This window comes from Heterocephalus glaber, unplaced genomic scaffold (genome assembly GCF_053883595.1).
Source record: "Heterocephalus glaber isolate CG9 unplaced genomic scaffold, H.glaber_assembly_v1.0 deba00001577, whole genome shotgun sequence".
Lineage (NCBI taxonomy): Eukaryota > Metazoa > Chordata > Mammalia > Rodentia > Bathyergidae > Heterocephalus > Heterocephalus glaber.
The window spans coordinates 29,063,673-29,082,653 of NW_028258358.1; the positions used below are offsets into that span (position 1 = coordinate 29,063,673).

Here is an 18,981-nt window from a genome sequence, read left to right on the forward strand (position 1 = left end):
TACTCTTCTGACTAACATGAGGTAAACAGCCCTCTTCAGCCATGCTCTTCTGCCATCTTTCTGCCTTGAAGCCACCATGAACAGAGACTTCTAAAACTATGAGCCAAAATAAAACTTTTCTCCTTTCAGTTGTGTATGTGTTCCACAATGGAAAGGTGTCTAAGATGGGACCCTTCATCAGGTGGGCTCAGACTTTTGTTCAAGGAAGTGGGATTACGCAAGCAGAACTCATGCTAAGGTGCTGGCTGCCTTGTGACTCCTTCAAGGGAAGAAGAGATTTGTTGCATTTTGTGCTCGTGTACGGAGTAGCTTGCTGCCACCTCACCCCTAAACTGCAGGATCCTCTCTTGGTCCAGTCTTAGGGGTTGTTTCCAGAACTGTGACAGGGCTCATTAGAGCAAACAGGAGAAGAGGGACACCTGGCAGACCGTAGGTCCAACTGCGGTTCCTAAAACCTGACAGTCATTTGTGAAAACACAGAAAGAAGCTCTCAGCAGGTACAGGTGGGATGTTTCCAGTTGCTGAGGTCCTCAGTACATAGTTGGGGGAAAAGCCAGAAAACTCAGTTGTTCCCAGTATCATGACCTCAGTTTGGTAAGGCATGGAGTATTGAATACAAGCACTAATAATACATTGGCATTTTAAATGCCGTACTCCAGCTAAGGTTGCCCTCCTTAAGGGACAATATTTCCTACCACTCCGAAAATGATCTATGAATAAATTAACAGCAGTCCAGCTCCTCAGCAGGCATCTCAAAGAAGTGTTAGTTGGAAATAACCTAATCCCTATCTCTAAGAAAAATTTCGGCTATATTTCCAAAATGACCTGAAGAATCAGCTGAGAACTAGTAACTGACACAATACTCTTCCAAATCTAGAAAAATTGTGCTCTCTATTTAATGCCCAGTGGGCAAAGGATTTTCTCAAAAATGTGGAAGCAACAAGGGCCAATGGTGGGGACAAGTTCATCTCTCAGGGATGCCATGAGTCAAAAGGTCTGGACCTGATCCTTTAACACTGATCTTGGACAGAGTATTGTTCTGGAAGCTGTCAGGGCTGTGACATCCAGCAGCTGCTCCTCAAAGGGGACTTCCAAGCACACTTCCCAAAGACCAACACCTGTGCAATCTAGTAACCCCACAAGAATAAATGATTTATAATTGGTGTATTAAGTAAAATATTTCCATATAGAAATGGTTCTATTTGCGTTGGACTGTTCATATCTTTATATTTCTCTGAACATAAAATTTGTATTTAATTATTAACCACTCAGTTTTATCCAGAAGCTTTTCTAAACCCTATCTAGAAAGTTCTTTGAAACTTACATTTAAAAATAGCAGCTAGAGCATCCTAAATAAATAGAAAGATGGAGAGAATTCTTATGTTGTCATTAGGACATTTATTGAATATCAAGCATATGTTGTATGACTATGATCCTGGTTTATAAGATAACAACCTAAATTAAACTGGGTGAATGCCTGGCATTTGGTCCCCAAAATGCCTCAACCTGTGTTAGTCTAAAAACCAAGACAGTTCCATGATCTTTTTTGAGCACTGATGGAGGATTCCAGCTTTCTGCTGTCCTGTTCTGCTATACTGAAGAAGGTGGAGAGTAGGACAGTTTTCCTCCTCTCTTTTAAAAAAAAATTATGTAAGTGAGAAAAAGTGTAAATACAGATAAAAAAGAAAACAGTAAAAACCATCCACAATCAGATAGCCACACAATATTTTAGTCTTTCTGAAAGAGTTGCTTGTTGTCAAATGAATAGACATCAAGTAATGCCTGAGAACCTAAAATGTTTCTAGCACAGGACCAGGTGAGAAAAGACACAGGCAAGGACATTCAGTATGGATTCTAAGAAGAGTACATTCTTCTGTTTGGAAATCTAATAAAAACAAGTACAGCCAAGTCTATGATGTGGTGATTGTTTGTTTGTTTGTTTTGGTGCCAGGGATTGAACTCAGGACTGTGTGCTTGCGAGGCAGGAGCAATGCCACTGAGCTAAATCCCAGCCCTATGATGTGGTGATAAGTCACCAATGCAAGAATGAAAAAAGAGCAACCACTAGTGATAAGAGGTACATGTCAAGCCAGCAAGAGAAAACCAGTCAAATAATAGTTTTCTTAAAAACTTATGTGATATATGTTATATGTGTCACCACACTTAGGGATGTTCAGTAGCCAACCAGTTGATACAATGTCACACACTAAAATTAGAGGCTAGACATTATGAACTCCTAAGATACATTTATAGGTCAATATGTATGTTCTCTTTAGATGGCATCCTACTAAAGGATAACAAATAGAGTTTTCTTTATGTCATTTAATGTCTTGTGATCAGAGGGAAGTGTGACTAAAAGACTATTCCATACTAAGATGAACATGTGTTACAAAGAAAATGTCATCATGATTGTCATGCTAAAATACTATGTGTGGCTCTTGATCTTAAGTTTTTCTATATAGTGCATAACTGATGTCTGTTAACATTCTGCAGGGATTCAACTACTAAAATGAAACATGGTTGATAAAATATATTTCAAAAGTGCTTGGTGTTTTAATTATTATAATAGATAAGCTCACTGCTCCTACTGAAATGCTTATGTCACTGATCTTCTCTTCTGGGTGTTCAACAACTAAAGTTTGGAGACCAAAACTAGAAAGGTAACTGGGTTATGAGGACAGCCAATATTTTGGCCCTGGCCCCTCAAGGTCAACAAAATCTAGGACACAAAGGAACCTTTCCTACAGGATCCTACATCTTTGGTAAGTCACTCAACCTCCTGAGCAGGGAGATTGCTGGGCACCAGAGGACAAATGTACCATGTGCCAAAGGGGGTCACCAAGAGGGAAAAATCTCCCACACTTTCACTGAAAACTATATGGTCAAGCAAGGTCATGACCCATCCTGACGGCTGACACTGACAGAGGAGCTGAGAGGCTCTGTGCATGGTTCCAAAGTAATGAGGGAGGAGACTTAACTGACCTTGATAGACAGCAAGAGGTTCAGACTGATTGACACAGGTCTCACTTTAACTTGGTCTTAAACACCCAGCAGAAAAGAATAACCAAAAGAGGTATAAAATAATGCCATAGTAATAAAGCTAGATATAAAAAGGGGCTCCAGTCACTAACTCTTTCTGGCAGTTTCTAGCTACACCAGTCGCTGACCACAGTTATGGGTCATTAGAAAAAACTATGGTAAAATCTACAAGAGCTCAGCTAGAGTTTTAAATTTCTTAAGTGAGATTTGTTCTTCAAATTGTCTCTTCTTGTATCAGACTTATACATAACCTTTATCAATGAAAGAATCTAAGAGCCAGCAGGCTACAATCACTATTTCAGTTTCTAAGCATGACTTTTTCCCACCCTGCCCTTCCATTCTAGTGTGCTCACGCTTAGATTATACATGCTCTAATTTCTTAAAAGTTTTGTTTATTCTTGCCTAGAGACTTCCAAACTCCAGACAGTCATACAAATGGAACCAATGACAAATGTGCTAGAATTCTTTTACTGGGATCCACCAGATCGACCTTGTAAACAGGTCATAACTGCTAAACTAAACAATATGACTTCTATGTTGGATTCTGAAGTCCCCTGGACCTTCTCCTTATCCTCTTTGTGGGAGGCTCTTACTAGTTCCTCCCAGTGGAAACCCTTGTTGGCTATATTCATAGCAGTCCTGCTGACCTTATAATTTGGCCCATGTATTCTTAACTGTTTCTTTGGCTTTGTCTCCTCCAGACTCAAAGCTATACAGCTACCAAGATGACAATGCCTGGAGCCTATTGAAGGCCTTTAGATAGACCCTCTGTAGAGTAACTCTGTCTGCTGATCACAACTAAGAGCCTCTCTTCAGCTGGAAGTAGCCAGAACCGTCTTCACCCTTTGCCCCTCACAGCAGTTAGGGGTACTTCTTCAGAGCGGGGAATACTGCAGATAGGTAAGTTAATTACATATCTTGTAGGCAGTTAGACAGGGCCAGCCCAGGAGGAGCCAACATGGAGGACAGTGAAGACACATTCACTGAAGGCCAAAATTATAAAAGAAGAGAAACTATCACACCCATGTAGGATGAATAGCAGTAATTGATATTCTAAATAGGTATCAATCACCTGGGTGAGGGGCCAAGGTCTTAACCCAGCCTCTCCAGGAAATATCCCTGACCCTCACCCTTACTGAAAATCCTTGTTCGCTTGCTACGTGACTTGCTCCCCCATTTGACCCCTCTTTAATCAATGTTACCTGGGTGACTGTACATGTAATCTTATTGGTTGGTCATGGTTTTGCCCCACCTCATGCCCACCTTGTAAATTTCCATTGGGTGTTACAGTTTTGTCCCACTTTGTACCCACCTCACCACATGGCTCTGCTGTATAAAACATCTTTGAAAAGTGGGGTGGGTGGGCAACCTGCTTTCAGGTCCCCCTTCTGTCTCCTTAGGCAGAAGCTTTCTTTCTCCCAATAAATGTTTCCTACTCTTAAAAAAGAAAAAAGAGCAGCTGCATTATTATTCATTCAACAAATACGCATTGAGCAACTGCTATATTTTCTGATATGATCTTAAGGGGATAATAGCAGCCAGTTAGGAAAACAGATAAAATACAATAAAATAATATGATTGTATACACAAGGCATGGGGCCACTGTGTTTGCTTTCTATCACAATAGCAAAATGTCTTAGATAATTAAAAGGTTTATTTTGGCCCATTGTTTTAAAGGTTCTAGCCCATTATTGGGCAGACATTACTTTTAGGTCACTGCTGGAAATGGTAAAAAGCAATGGCAGGGTGCTCATGGTAAAATTAACTGCTCAATGCATGGCCAGAAGCAAGAGAAGAAGAAGAAGAGGTAAGAGTCTCAATATCCCCTTCAAGGCCATGCCCCAATGACCTAACTTCCTCCCACTGGGCAGCACCTTCTAAAACCTCCACCCCTTCCCAACAGCCTCACCTTAGAGAGCAAGCTTTAACACATGGGCCACAGTCAACAACCAAACTAGACCAGGTACAGATTGGAAGTACACCTAAGGCTTCCTGGGGAGCCTGGAGTAACTAGTACTTCAGCAGGCTCCTATAGGAAGAGAGGAACTTGTGGGGAGTGCTTACTGAGCATGGAGTATATTCATGGTGCTACATGCTAAGTACTTTTCATAGATTATTTCATGTAGTTCTCATCCTACCCCTATAAAATAAGTTTTTTCATTTTTCTCTGTTTTTCAGATAGGGAAACTGAAAACAAGAGGGGTTATAGAACTTATAGACAGAACAGCTGACAAATGAAGCCCGAGCTAAGGCCCAGGCATCCTGCCTGCAGGAGTGTGCTCTTGATCACTCCCCATGTCCTATGCATTGACATAGCCATGGCATGTTGGTCTCAGTCTTCTGTTTCCTGGTAGACCACATTTCCTCCAGTCCCATTCATCAGCTTTAGTGAAAAAAGCTACTAGCTTTGGCCCACCATCCATCTTTATATAATTAAAGGCTTCCACAGTATAAACCATACACCACTGAGATGAGCCCTCAACTCAAGATTCTTCAACTAAGTTGGCTCAGGGTCATGGGCTCTGGATTGCACATCAGGAATGCCACTGAGAATTCAGATTGACAAGGAGTAAAGCTGTAATCAGCTCTCTTACTTCAGTTTCTCTCTACACCTGAGACAAAGATCCTTTTCAGAGGCTTCTCCACCTTAAAGGTGCTGGGACAACTGGCTAAGCTGCTCATCATTTCTCCAGGCTCACTCTTGGGACGGGACTGCCCCAACCCCTACCTGCCTGTCTGGTTCTCCTATTGTCTTTACCCCTTTCCTTCTGTTAAGAGAGTCCAGCTGTACTTCACTCTCCAGGACCAATCAGCCCACACCCTCCAGCTATTCCAGGTCACATGACTTCTTTCAGTTCCCCAGATGACACATTAACATTTGCATTTTCAAAGTACCCCAGTAAGCTTTTATGACTGTTTCCCCCCAGCTTAGCTCCCACGTTCTTACTATGTACTTACATGAAAACTCTGACATTCCTCTTACTGAGGTTCAAAGTACCTCTTGAGGGGAAGTAGTGTTTTGCCAGTGAAGGAAAAACACGTACTCAAAGTAGCACGACAGAAGGGACAGGCTCACAGGCTCACTGCATAGTGGACAGAAGTGTTCTGGGATCAAAGTGGAGAAAGCTTGATATTTTGAAAGTACAAAAAAGCTGTCATAGGGAGGAAGAACTTCAGAAGGAAAGGTATGAACTGAGGAGACACTGAGGGAACAAGATGTGGAGTAAATGGGCAACTGATTATATTTTTTATAATATATATTTATATATTATATATATTTTTATATATATTTTATATATATATAATATATTTTTATATATATTTTATATATATAATATATATTTATATATTTTTATAGGAGTAGTTTACCAAGTTGGTATAAAAAATGCTTTAAAGGGATTGTTTCTATGCTACCACTTACCTGTGTTTCATTCCTGCATACTTGATAGCAGAGCCTGTGCAACTAATCACCCCTTCCTTTTGTAAAAGAAATAAAACCAAATTTTCCTGTAATAAGCGTTCCTAGAATAAGAGATCAGACCTCTAAAGTGTAGATACAACTTATGTATTTAATATCAAATTCTTTTACAACATCTTTAGAATTTGATTCAATTAGGAAATGTAAACACCATTGCTTGTGGGCATGATTTATCTCTGAATACAAAATATGGTCATAAAGCTCAGCTTGGGTTTGTAATAAGATGAGGAGTGTGATATTATCTGGGGATCAAATTGAATAAGCGACGCCTAGCTGATCGGTTTAGCACAGTTCTGGGTGTGCCTTGATGATGGACTTAATAAAGAGGGAAGACCCACCCTGGGTGTGGGTGGCTACAAGCCCATTGTAAAATGAGACACATAGACTTACATACATATACCTACAAAATCTACTCATAGACAATACATTGGAAGCCAATAATGCAAGTTACCTCTGCAGCAGGGAGCTTAGACACAGAGCTAAGAGGGAGATTATTTCTCATTTTATGTCCCCTTCTTGATTGAATTTCTTGCCAAGTACTTCAATGATGGATCCTAAAAAAGAAATTTAAAATATTTTTTTCAAATCTATCACTCTGAAATTGAAAATATACTCTCTAAAAAAAAAAAAGAAAAAAAATACTCTCTAAATGGGAAAAGAGGAATTGAAGAAGATAAGATGGGAAAAAGAAAAGAAGATGGGAATATGGAGGAATCTTCTGCTGTGGGTATTGTGAAACTAACCATCTGTTCATGGTCTGGTTATTGGAAAGACTTTCCCCGGGGCTGGGCCCTTCACTAAAGAAACCACCTGAAGAAGAGAGTCAACAACTACCTAGACTTCATGCAAAATAAACATAAAGACTAAGGGATAATTCAAATTGCAAAGAGAACCACACAAATGTCCGATGCAGAGGCTCTGCCTGCCTGCACACAGGGGCACTGCAGATGGGAGGGACCCACAGGCAGGGCTCTGGACTCAAAGAGGTTGTCTGTCCGGTCACTTGCCTCCACACAGCTGAATTTCCACAACTATATCAGGGCCAGTTCCCTAGCTGATTTATGCAGCATGCTTGCCTGTCTAATTTCCCTCTAGGTCATCATGAGACTATGACATCAAACAGACTAGCAGCATGGATGTCCCTCTCTACTAGGACCCGAACCTTAAGCATGCATGTTTTTATGCAAGCCTTTTGAGCATCGTCAGGCTCAAAAGCATCCATACCTACCAAGAATTCTTGGGCATTCCATTGCTCAATGCTTACTCTTTCCACTCAGGGTCACCAACAATGGGCTGACATATTTCTAAACTCTCACCACACACAACTTCCTGCTTCTTCAGCCCCTCCAGTTTCACTTTGCCTGAAACTTGATAGATTGAAAACCCAAGATTTTTACATCCCACCCCGATTCCCCTTTTAGGCACACATTTTGTGCTGAAGCTCGCTCTAAGAGCACAAAAAAGTAATTTACTCACATGGAAGTTTTACAGAGCAGTGCAATCTTTCCAAAGACCAGTTAAACACAAATCAAAAACAAGCAGGTATTCCTGAAATCAAAACATATCCACATCTATTCACAGAGGAGGAATGTCTCCACATTTATAGTCTGCTCCTTATGGGAAAACGCAATGTTGTTATAGTGTTTTATCTACAATGATCAACTCCTATCCTCAGACATCAACACTGAGCATGGATAAAACTTGCTCGATACAAAATTAATCTGACAAGTACTAGCTGTGGCTTCATTCATTAGGGGGACTCCAACTAGACTGGGTGATCCTTTGGGAAGGGATTTTGTTTGTTTGTTTGCTTACCTTGGGATGAAAAATGCTTTCTTTGTTTTGTTTTCTACCTGCCTAGGTGTACGTGATTGTGACATGCACCCTAACTCATCCCAGGAGTAGACACAGACGCTGGTTTTGCTTCTAGACATTCTGTCTCACATCACTTAAGGACAGGGACACATTCTGAGAAACATGTGGCTCTGTGATTTCATTGTTCTGCAACCATCACACAAACTCAGGTGGCTATGACAAGCCCAGGCAACATGTAACCTTACGAGACCTCTGCTATATACAAGGTATGATCAAAACATGGTGAATATTTAAATTTTTAAAAAATTATTATGGTAAAAGACATATTGCTATTAATTCCTCTCAGAATCCTCCCCCCTACATTGAACAAACTTAACTCATCATTCTTGCCACTTTCTGAAGCAGTTCTAGAAGACATGAGTGTTTTTAGTTGCACTGTCGTGGTTGCCTCAATGTCCTACCTTAATTTAAAACATTTACCTTTCGTGGTCATTTTTACTTTGAGGAAGAGCCAGAAGTCATATGGTGCCAAGTGAGTCAGGTGGATGAGGACACACTGTAATGTTTTTATTTGCCAGGATTTGTCATAAATGTTTTGAATTGATTCAAGACATTCAGGCAGCTGTGAAAAGACACTCAAGAAAGAAGTCTTCCAGAACAGCTTCAGAAAGTGGCAAGAATAATGGGACAAGTGTGTTCAAAGTGAAGGGGAATGCTTTGAGAGAAATTAATGGCAAAGTGTCTGTTACCATAATATTTTTTAAAATTAAATATTTACCGCATTTTTAACCACACCTCTTATGCAATCCATCACTGAATGAGAGCTTGGTTACAGGGCATATGGTGGTATCCACCATTTGGATACAGTGAGATTAGAGGATTCATCTTAGTGAGCCAACACCCTTCTTGCTGTCCTTGTCCCATTGTCTACACAGCATGGTATTCCATCTGCTTCCTTCCTGAACTATCATCAGCAACCATAAACTCAGAAGATCTTTCAAAAGTACCAAAAATGAAGTCCTCTTAAATACTCTCAAAACTATTCAATAGCAATTCTCTAGTTTTTTCAGTCTTGGACACTTTCCTATGACAAAACTGGGTGATAGAATATATCACTTCTGCTGAATAAATTCTGTCTTTATCTGACAAATATCTCTCCTGCTTTTACCTAAGCCCATTTCTTCTCGTGGAATTTCCCTGGATATTACATACCCCTGAAAAATAATTTGATAACGGTAATCAGTTTACCCTTAGGTTCCCTTCTCTTACTTAGCAAAATGTACTTTGTTCATGCTTATTGTTCTTAAGTATGAATCTCCTCTTCCTTAGTCATGTTTTTCTTCCTTGTTAACCCTCTTAAAATTGAAGTAATCAAACCTGAACAAAAATCTCACTTATGAAGTGTATTAAAGAATGACTATATTATTTTTATGACTCATACTCATGTATTAAACATTTCAGAATTATGCTAATGTTTCATGATGCTCAGCGGTAGCATGTATTTTTTTAAATTTATATTCAACTGTGCTTTCTACCTCTAAGAACTATTGACAAGTATGATGGGATCATATAGGAAAAGTGCTTATCAGAATGCCTGGCAAATAGAGAATACCCCATTATTATTATTCTGATACTTTGGACTTGTGATACGTGGCGGGAGAGAGTGCTCACAATGCATTACAGAATATATTTAGGTCATGAAGTGTAGACTGCCTATGAGGTCTGTTTTAAGACAACTTGTATGAAAATTGGGATTTATGGAATGAACATGACTTAGGTTAGGGAATAGTAGCCTGACCATTATTTGGGCTGTCCCACGTCATTTGCTGGGCCATCTGCTGCCCTCTCCCACTGCTGGACTCTAGCAGGCAGTGTCCACAAACTCCCGAGATCATCAGTTAGGTAAGTGAGCTATGCTTAACCAAGGAGATCCACTGAGCCACCACACATTAAGGATGATTTGCAAGATTCATACATTCTCAGAGTCTGAGGCAAGTCCAGGCGGGAATAGTTACGACAAATATTTTAACACGGAGGTAAAAATCTATAAACCATGATCCACTTAAAAGAGAGGAAGTGTGATCCACGACTAATAAAATGGCCTTGAATGTGTGTACACATTGAGTGCAGGAAGGGCCTCCATGAATTAGTCAATGCTCTATAGTTTTATGTGTGTAAGAATTATAATAGCTTTACTGGAGCACAGTGCCAGCCTAAAATGATTACAGTATCCAGGATGATTAAGGAAGCAACACTTACTCAGAAATATGTTTGTATGTCACCTTAGAAACCCAGGAATGAGCCAGATGTCCCTGGTTTCATCCTAAAAAGCTTTCCAAGGAAGTGTGAAGAGAGAGTCCTTCACCCTTAGCCTTGGATAAACTGCCCCAAGCAAAAGGAGGCAGTCACAGCCTTTTTGCTGACAAAGCAGCAGGGCTGAGCATTAACTCATAAATGTGTAATGACAGAGGTGTGCTTTCCAGGGAATCGAGTCATTTCAGAAGGAAAGGCTGACTGCACTGCCACCTGCCTCCCTCCATCGCTTCCGTAGTCACCAAGTGCCATGGTGGAACTGCTTGGCGTCAGAGGGGCTCCTAGGAAACACCCGACGTTCTGTCTTTCTTGACCCTCACTGTTAGGAAGCAGCAGTGTTTGACATCCGTTAGAACTTGTCACACCTCAAGAAAAGACAGGAAAAATGATCAAATGACAGTTTTAAACATTACTTCTTAAGGTAAAACATGAGAGACTGAGTATGACACGGAAAATGGTCAGGCAGTATATAAAAATAGACCTCAACTCTCAGCCTGTAGCAATCTACACAGGAAACCACGACCACCCCAGGAGACCAGCCTGCTGTAAGGCAGACTTGCAGTAATCCAAGGGGCTGAAAACTTTGGCAATAATTGGCCAGAAATGGCCAGGACCACAGCAATAACTGAAAGCTTCCCTAATTTCTGTCCCCACTTCCAATTTAGGACCAACCAGTGAAAGTCAAACAGCTCCTCTAATCAATCATATTCACTACCCTGTTCTAGTGAGCTCCCTCAGCTTCCCCAGGACAACAGCCTCCAATCAGGACATAATGAGGCTACTCACCCCACACACACCAAGTTCTTCTCTCCACTGTAGACCTTTGAATGTCAGCCAGTCATAAGCCGTGGTGGCTACCCTCTGTGCTGTAGCAAGCTCTGAATCAGTGTGGCCTTTGCTTTTCTTATCGAATTGGTCTTCCTTTATGTCGTGTGTGTGTGTGTGTGTGTGTGTGTGTGTGTGTGTGTCTTGATCGTACCTCCCGGCCACAAAGGAGATAGAAAAGAAATGAGGCTCTTGCAGCTACTTCCCAGAGAGAGGATTGACACCTAGGATAAATAAAGGATTAAGGAACAATTAGACAACCCCCAAAATAAAATACCCAATCAAAACACGGACAACTGAAATGAATAGATAATTCTCAAAAGAAGTACAAATGCCAACAGGTACATGAAAAAATGCTCAGCATCTTTGAACATTAAAGAAATGCAAATTAAAATAACACTGGGCAATGGATTTAGCTCAGTGGCACCGTGCCTGCCTTGCAAGGGCAAGGTCCTGAGTTCAATCCCTGGCACCAAAACAAACAAACAAACAAAAAAGAACACTGGCATTCCCTCTTACTCAAAACAACAAGATTCCAACTTCCTCCAGATGGTTATTATCAAGAACTAATAATAATAATCATAATAAATGTACCAATTATTACAATGAATAATCAATAATGCAAAATAGGAAGAAAAGGTCCAAAGGGGTAGGGGTAGTGGGAGGGGCAGGGGAAAGGAAAGAAGGGAAAGGAAAAACGATGAGAAGTGGAAAAAATGGAAATAAAGTCTTTGTAAATAGGGAAGGGTGGAGGGCATGAAGGGAGGGCTAGGAATGGGGAAAAAATAAGAACCAAGATGCATTATGTAAAGGTACAATTCCCAATGAGAAATATAATTGTGTTGTATACCTACAATGTACCAATAAAAGAATTTAATACAAGAAAAATAATAATAATAATAATAAATGCTGCTGAGGTTGTGGAGGGAAAAGCAACCCTTTTACATTATTGGTAGGAATGAAAACCAGAACCACCATTATGGAAATAAGTATGGAGATTCCTCAAAAAACCAAAAAGAGAAATTCCATTTGATCCAGCTAGTCTCCTATTCTAATGAACTGAGGTCCCTTGCTAATATCCCCAAAGTCCCGAAACTCCACTGGACCATGATCAACACACCTGGTCTTTGTGGAACTCCACACAGGCAGCGACAGCTGTGACTTGGGCCTGCCAGTTTTGCAGAAAAGAGGAAGCTAGCAATCAAGCAGCCATTTCTCCTGGAAGTCAGTGGAGCTGACAGCTGCAGCTGTCAGAGACAAGCCCCACTCAGGGAGACACTTGCCTTGGCTTGAAAGGCAGACTTATTCCAGATGACTCTATGCTATGGCCTCTCTAGATAACTTTGCCCTACAACCTCCAAAAGACCCTGTTCCCTCCGTCATTACTCTGAAAGTACTCAAATGGGTCCACACAACATGGGAAGCTGTGCACGCTTGGCCACCCCCTCCTCTGGATAAGCATTGTCCCCTCACTGTTTCCGGTCAAGCCCGGAAGGCCCCCTCTTGTGCACTATCCCCTGTGCTGCAGCAGAAGTCACAGGAAAAAACCTCGCTCAAGTAGTCCTATTGGCTACTTGTGATTCTTTTCTTAAGTAGAGCAGGTTGCACTAAAAGAAGCTGCCAAAACTAAGGGCCAATAGCCCTGAAGAATTCTGTGAGTTCTCGCTTTGGAGATAATGAAAATTAAAACTAAAGCAACAATGTGAATTTACAGGCAAAAGCTTTAATTGGAAAGTAAGAGAAAATAAAGTGGAATACAGCTCTGACAAAGATCAAGCTGGTCCCCTAACAAAGGAAAGTAAGCAAATGCTTAAAAAAAAAAAAAAGGCTTCAGTTTGAGAAACTAATGGGGCACGGTCCGACAAGGAGGATCTGACTGGCCCATTAGTGAAGCAAAAGGGCCAGTTTGATTGGGGTGCCTGTGGGCTGGAGTCCAGTCCATCATCATCTCAGTGCTGGTTTTGTAGCTTGAGAGGAATCCTCAAGACTTGACAGGCAGTTTGGTTCCAATAAGATGAATCCTCATGACTTGAAGGGCATTTCAGTCATGTGTGGCTCCTCTAGAATCCAAGGTGACCACAGGTTTACAGCAGTGGCGATTCTGGGTACAGCTGAGTGCCCTTGTCAATCTTTTATCCTAGTCCTCAGGCTTGAGAGGTAATGAAAGGTAAATTTAGAGCTAATAAACAGTGCTCGCCAACTTTTGCACAAGTTAAGGCCACAAGAGTTTGTCCCTTGTCCCTATAGTGGTCTTTGACCATGTCATGTACAAATCCAACTTTTGAGCTGAGTTCATACTAGACCCTCTTCCTTATTGCAATTATTATTACTTAATCCTGATTAAAGTCTCCTTATCACCGTAACTAGTGCCTGGCTTTGTTTATCCTCGGCACTAACCAGGAGTATGCCTCCAGCCTCTCCTCGCTGCACCAGGACCTGGTTCCTAATCTTACCTAGTCTCCTATCAGGGGGCCCAGGCTTCCAATTGTCTGAAATGGTCCCTCTCACCTTCAATACTCTCATTATTAGACACCTGATAACCACTTGCTTTCCAGTTCAGTTCCTCCCCATCTAAGAAATCTTCCTCTAGATGAGGCTTCCAATCAAGACCCACGCCCCTTTCTGATTAAACAAAGGCTTTATTTCTCTCTTACAGCTCCACAGCCCAACTGGTCACATTCAGTAACATCCAGGAGATAGCAGATGTTGCCTGACATCATTATGTTTAATCCTCACAGTCCCAGAAGGCTGTTCTATGTAAACTGAGGTCGATGGTACACAGATGGTCGTTATGAAGAGCGAATAATGCCTGCACCTAGTGGGAGGTCAGAGATGTCCCGTTAGTGAAGGAGAGAATAATCAAAAGCGCACGCTACATGAATATGAGTGGCCTTTTGCTCTCAAAACTGCAAAATAGAAAATAACCAAGGCCTAATGGATAAGCCCCACAAGGGACTTTTATCTGCTGACCAGCAACTCAGCACTTCACTAAAGTTTTCTATTTTCTAGTGATTCCGATAGATTAAAATTTCTTCTTCCTTTATTTCAAATCGACAGCGCTGCAACTTCTACCCCTCCGTCCTGACTCAGTTCCCAGGAACCATGCAATATAACTTCAAGTGCCTAGGAAGTGAAAAGGCTGGTTTAGGGAAAAGGTCATAGAAAAGGACTCTTTGGGAACTAGAAAGAAAGGAAAGCCCGGATCAGTGGGTCTCCAACTTAAGCGGCAGCTGAACCACTTGCAGAGCTGTCAGCCCCTACCCCCACCCAGGCCCCCTTCAGTGCGCCCGCCCTCCCGGGAGCGACCAGAATCCGCGTTTCTCACCGGCTCGAGGTGACGCGGACTGTGCTGGCCCCGGGACCACACTTCGAGAACCACCGGTCCAGACGCTGAAGCAAGTTGTCTAAAATGTTATTTACAGGTGCAAATACCCTACGACGAATGTGATCATTGTGTATGTCAAAAGTGTACCATTGGGCAGGGACTGTAAAGCTGCCGCTCCCTCACTACTGGGAAATTCAGCCAGGCTGCGGCACACGGGTCACCCTCGGTGCCGGTAGCCTTCAGGGGCAGTGCCGGACTGGGGCCCTCTGACTACGAAGCCGGGTTTTGCCTTTTCTTCATTTTTGCATGCTGTGGAACGAAGCAGTCTTTCTTGCTCCTGGACAGCTCAGACCGTCTAGCTGGCGACAACTTCCTCAGCCCAGGCCAGCTGCGGCCTAGGGCCGGGGGCGGGGGCGGGGGCCGGGGCCGGGGCGGGGCCGAACAGTTGCCCCCTCCCCGCCCCGGTCCCTCAATGCGCACGCGCAGCAGCGCCCGGGACGCCGGCCTGGGAGGTTCCCATTCCCGGAAGTGCCCGGTCCGAAAGCCCCTAGTCTTACAGACGTCGGGCAACGGCTGCGTCTCTTGCCCACTCTCCAAGTCCTGGCCGTTCACTCAGACTGTGATACAGTAGTGCGGACAGAAAGGTTTATGAGACTTTAGTGCCTTCAAGTTAAAATTTTAAAAAGCAACTGCCGAAACCCGGGATCGAACCAGGGACCTTTAGATCTTCAGTCTAACGCTCTCCCAACTGAGCTATTTCGGCTCTCTCTCTGCTTCTTTTTGACTAAGCCATTACTGAACATTTCACGTCTAACTGACCCGCCTGCCTTTCAATGCACTTAGTTTCATATTTTTCCTTTCCTCCACTAAAAGTAATGCTCCTTGCGCTTGGCTTTTCCCAGCCCTGGTTAGGTACACCGCGCACGTCCCTTACTTTCCTCAACACAACTCCAGCGCCCACAGCGCCAGAGCCCAGGCCCCGGGCCCTTGAGACGCGGGTTCTGCCCTCCTGCGCTGGGTCGCGCCACCCGGAGTCCCAGCACCCCGAGAACGAGCAGTTGGAGAAATCAAGGGACGAAGGAGTGGACAGGGTCGGGGAGGCAAGAACTGTCCGGCTGGCGGTGAGAGTAGGAGCACTTGAGACCTGGAAACGCCCACCTTAATTACCAGTGCTTTGCGTGGAGCCCGCTTGCCAAATGCTCGGGCAGCTCACGAAGCACGATATTAGATGTCAATGTCGTTTCCTACACGAGTCACCTACTACGTGCGAATACAGACATCCTGCAACTCCCAACATCCTATCTTTTCATTATTTTTCCCTCCTATTAAATTGTACTTATTTCAAGGTAAGGCTTTTCCTCTTAGCGCCCTTTTAGCCTGCTCATTAGAGCTTTGCATAAATGGGAGCTTCGCAGACAACTTAGATGGATGGATGGATGGATGGATGGATACATGGATGGATGGATGGATGCATGGATGGATGGTGGATGGATGGATGCATGGATGGATGGATGGATGCATGGATGCATGGATGCATGGATGCATGGATGGATGGATGCATGGATGGATGCATGGACGGATGCATGGACGGATGCATGGATGGATGCATGGACGGATGCATGGATGGATGGATGGAGATGTGAAAGAGAAAGAAAATCAGAGGTGTCTGCAATCTCTGTTGTCACCACCAAGCCTCTCCCTTCTAAGAGTCTCTGAGCTTGGTTGTGCCTAGTCCAAAGAATAGAAGGGTCTGCGGTTTAAAAGAGGTCAATGGCTAAGCAGAGGTAAGAAACCCTAAACATACTTGCAGCTGGAAAAGTCTGCAGATTTAAAGTGGAAAAAGTTCAGGCAACTCTTTGTGAAAGTCATACATTGACAAGAAAGTAGAAAAAAACCATTTCTTAAGGTTTTCTTGTGTATTCTGAATGTGTCCTCCTTTCATACGCTCTCCCAACACCGTAAGAAAGATTTGAGTTATTTTTAGTGATTCTTTGGGCTACCTGTGGGCTGTTCTCTACTGTAACTCCCTGCTTGGATTGAATCATGCTATAGCTCGGCTTCTTAAATTTTACAAAAGTTATGCCTGTAAGTTAAAATCTAACCTAGGAAATCTCCCCCAAAACATACAAGATGTAAGAGAGTGATAACACACACGTGGGAGCCAGGACACGGGGTTAGTGTCTCCCTTTCTTGGCCTGCCACTCATACCATCAAAATGGCTTCATGTGTTTCACCTGGAAAACCAAAACCTGGGTGACTAAGATAGTAGCAGGCAATTATTTTATGGGATTTGAGGTGGGGACAAGGGGAAGAAAAGGTGCAGGGTCTGAGGATATATGGAGAAACAGGAATAAGAGAGATGTGAGAAAGAAAAGCACAAATAATAAACATTGTGTTTCACAGTTTAATGTGGTAAGGCACTATGGCAAATTATGTGTTAATAGATTCTACATTGTTGGGCCAGGGATTTAGCTCAGTGGTTCTGCTGCCTGCCTCGCAAGCGCAAAGTCCCAAGTTCGATCCCTGGTACAAAAAAAAAATAGATTCTACATTGTAAGAGGGGTCATGGGTTGAGAAGAGGTTGCCTTGAGAAGGTAAGGTAGTGATTGTGTCATAGATAAGCAGGGTGCTCACACATCCTGGTTTGCCCAGGACAATTCCTATTACAATGTTGTCCCAGAATCCCACTGTGATAGCACCCCTTTCACTATTCAAAGTTGAAAGTGTCCTGAAGTGACTGCAAAATAATGCAAGAGCCCCAGCTTCGTGCTACAGAATGAACCATTCAGCTTTCACTACTAGTGAAAAGATTTTTAACACCAACCAAATATTTGGTGTCGCTGTTTTACAAAGGAGACTGAAAATTTCTGGGATTTAGTGCCATGGTTCCTGTGTTAGCTTTCCTTTACTATAAGAAATACTTGGATAAATCAACTTAAGAGAAAAGGCTTATCTTGCTCACAGTTCTGGGGGTTTCAGACCATGGTCGGTTGGCCTCCTTGCTTCGGGCCTGTGGTAGCACGACATGGCAGAAGCCTGTGCTGGAATGACGAAGGGGAGAAAGAGAAGGGGAGGGTCTATTATTGAGGAGGTGCCCCCAATGATGAAAGACCTCCACTAGGCCCCCGTCTTGAAGTTCTTCACCTTCCAATAGCTCCCCTCTGGAGAGCAAACCTGTAACAAACACAAGGTCCATTGGGGGACACTGCAGATACAACATAACTATAGCAGTTCCTCAACTGCAAGGCCAAGTACCCTGGATTGCTGCCTGCATTGAATTTACATGGTTGCTCCAGAATATTTTACATTTTTCCAAGGAAACAGTATCCTCAGCATCCCTAGAACACAGTGCAAACTCCCAGATAGTCTCCAGTGTCAGCAATAGATCACTGCATGTTTCTTTCAGCAATGTCATCTCTTTGCAAAGCTAGGTTTTGGACAGTTGTAAGCAAGTGTCCGTGGGGAATAGGAAATTCGGATTGAGGTGTCCAATCTTCTTCCTTCCTTAAGAAATTGTGAAATTGGATTGAGAGAGTATATACTGTCCAAGGTGCACATTTCCAATGGATGAGTAATTGTGGTTGTTCAAGAATTAAATGAAAATATAACTTTTCTTTCAACTTGTGTGTATTCTTTTTTTCAAGAGGCTTCAAAGATGTTAAACATAAATACTTATTAAGTCATGGGCCTGAGTACCTAATAAAAGGAACTGTTGGGTTTTTCTTTTGGCTTGGGGGCACTAGAAAAAATTACAGAGACATTAAGAGTGTTGTGAGCAAAGAAAGTTTGTGAATGGAAATTGTTGCTGAGTTTGGGAGAAAATTGCTAACTCAGCAAGATTACAGAGGCAAGAAGAACCATCAGAGCATGGAGGAGACCAGTGGGCTACAGAGATGCAAAAAACATGTGCACACACATCTGAGTAAGGAGGGTCAGATGATGGAGAAGTTGGTGTTCAAAATAGGGATAAGGAGATTGAAGATGACTCTAGTTGAACAGAAGCTTTTCTTGGGCTACAATCTTGTCTTCCCAATTAGCCCAAGTATTTTGGCCAACTCAGGCCTAATTACCTATAGCTAGAAAACTAGTTATGAGAACTAACTAGCAGATCTAACAATAATAAAACTAAAGAAAGTATGTTTTACCCGATTGAGCCCAGGACTTTCACACTGAGCTATATCTTCAG

General features: G+C 42.6%; 1 protein-coding gene and 1 non-coding gene across 5 annotated transcripts in view; both read right to left on the reverse strand.

Moving 5' to 3' along the window:
* Positions 1 to 16,042, reverse strand: part of Dct (dopachrome tautomerase) — a 96,348-nt gene extending 80,306 nt beyond the window's left edge. Inside the window, exons 1-6 of one of the 4 annotated variants that reach the window (XR_002391241.2) lie at positions 14,796 to 15,235; positions 14,125 to 14,285; positions 11,432 to 11,694; positions 10,888 to 11,010; positions 6,969 to 7,071; positions 6,448 to 6,516 (exon numbers count right to left, since the gene is read on the reverse strand). The gene's annotated coding sequence lies outside the window, so the exon portion shown is untranslated. Of the gene's footprint in view, positions 1 to 6,447; positions 6,517 to 6,968; positions 7,072 to 10,887; positions 11,011 to 11,431; positions 11,695 to 13,173; positions 14,594 to 14,795 lie in introns of those variants that run through there. The other 3 variants (XR_002391239.2, XR_002391238.2, XR_015443727.1) reach the window with 3 other exon arrangements.
* Positions 15,486 to 15,558, reverse strand: Trnaf-gaa (transfer RNA phenylalanine (anticodon GAA)). The gene has a single exon. It is a non-coding gene; the product is annotated as a tRNA-Phe (tRNA).
* Positions 16,043 to 18,981: the final 2,939 nt, after the last annotated feature.